Source organism: Tenrec ecaudatus, chromosome 7 (genome assembly GCF_050624435.1).
Source record: "Tenrec ecaudatus isolate mTenEca1 chromosome 7, mTenEca1.hap1, whole genome shotgun sequence".
NCBI lineage: Eukaryota > Metazoa > Chordata > Mammalia > Afrosoricida > Tenrecidae > Tenrec > Tenrec ecaudatus.
In genome coordinates, this window is record NC_134536.1 from 135,748,562 (window position 1) to 135,749,938 (window position 1,377).

Consider the following 1,377-nt stretch of genomic DNA (forward strand, 5'->3'; position numbering starts at 1 on the left):
CCGCTGCCGCCCGTCCACTGGGAGGTAAGCTCGGGAAGGGCAGGTGTTTGGGTCTGCCTCAGTCACCAGGTATGTATGGGAAACCTGTTTGGCGCCTAGAAGGTGCTCAGTGAATAGTAGTTGAAGGAAGAAACCACGGAACGCGCTTAAGGCCAGCCTCTTCCCCAGGGGAATGTGGTTTACTTTTGTTGTTGTTGTTTGGGTCCAACCCCCACCACTCTACGGACAACAGACTGAAACAGGGTCACAGCTTCCTCAAATGGCCTCCTGCAGCGAGCGGACCCCGTGGAGCTGAGGACTGACAAACTGCTGGGCTCAGAATGAGGCTAGGACTTGTGTTTTGTCCATTTCCCCCACCTCTTCCAAGTCATTGCTGGGGTGGGAGTGGGGTGTGTGTGTGTGGGGGGGGGATAGGTGAGGGGGTTGGGTCCCAGGCTGGGACCACTTCAGGCGTTCTGCTGCCTACTACCACCCCCTGGTGGTCCCTCATGAAACAGCAGCCTCACGCACCCACCAGCATCAAAAGGAGGGGGCTCCCTGCTCTCTAATTTCCTCTCACCAAATCCCTCCAGTTTCCACTTCGCTCCCCTCGCTTTTTCCTCCACCCGGCTCTGTCCCACCCACCCCTCTTGGCCTGCCCTATGACTGCTACTTCATGCCAGGAGCTTTGGCCTCAGTCCACTGAGCTAAGCCCGAGCTCTGGGAGTAGCTAGCTGTGCACTGGACCAATTGCCGAACCTCTCGGAGCCCAGTATCTTCATCTGGAAGATGGGTGTCTCACTGCTGCAAGTGAAATGGGATCAGCGCAGAGAACAGCCAGCTCAGAGCCGGGCCCCGCAGGTGTTTATTGGTGGTTGGCCTTGTACCACACCGGCAGTGCTCGGTCACCAGCAGGTGTTTATTGGTGGTTGGCCTTATCCCGGGTATGCGCCTCACTGGTGGTCTGCCCTCTTTCTCCTTCACGGGTACCCAGGCTGCACGCGAGACGGGCATGGCATGTGGGACTCCGAAAGAGCGCAGGGCTTCCCACTTGCAGACTAATTAGCTAATTAAATCAGACGTTGGTTGGGGGATGCGAATGCACAGCGCAGGGGAGACTCGCTGGTTGACGTGGTCCTGGGTTACGCTGGACTTTTACAGTTTGAGCCCTGAAATTTTCAGGGTCCAGCAATCCCTCAGCCCCCCAAACCAGGACCCCATGTTCACGCCTCTCCTGCAGGAGTGAATCCCTGTCTTCTCAATCCCAAATCAGGGCACACAGTTTAGCCTTTGAAAGCAGAAGTGGAAGGGTGGGTCGGTCTGGAGGACCGCGGTGCATGCCGCCGGGGCAGAGTGAGGCGCGTGTAAGGAGAGGTGGGCGGGGCAAGCCAGCACCGC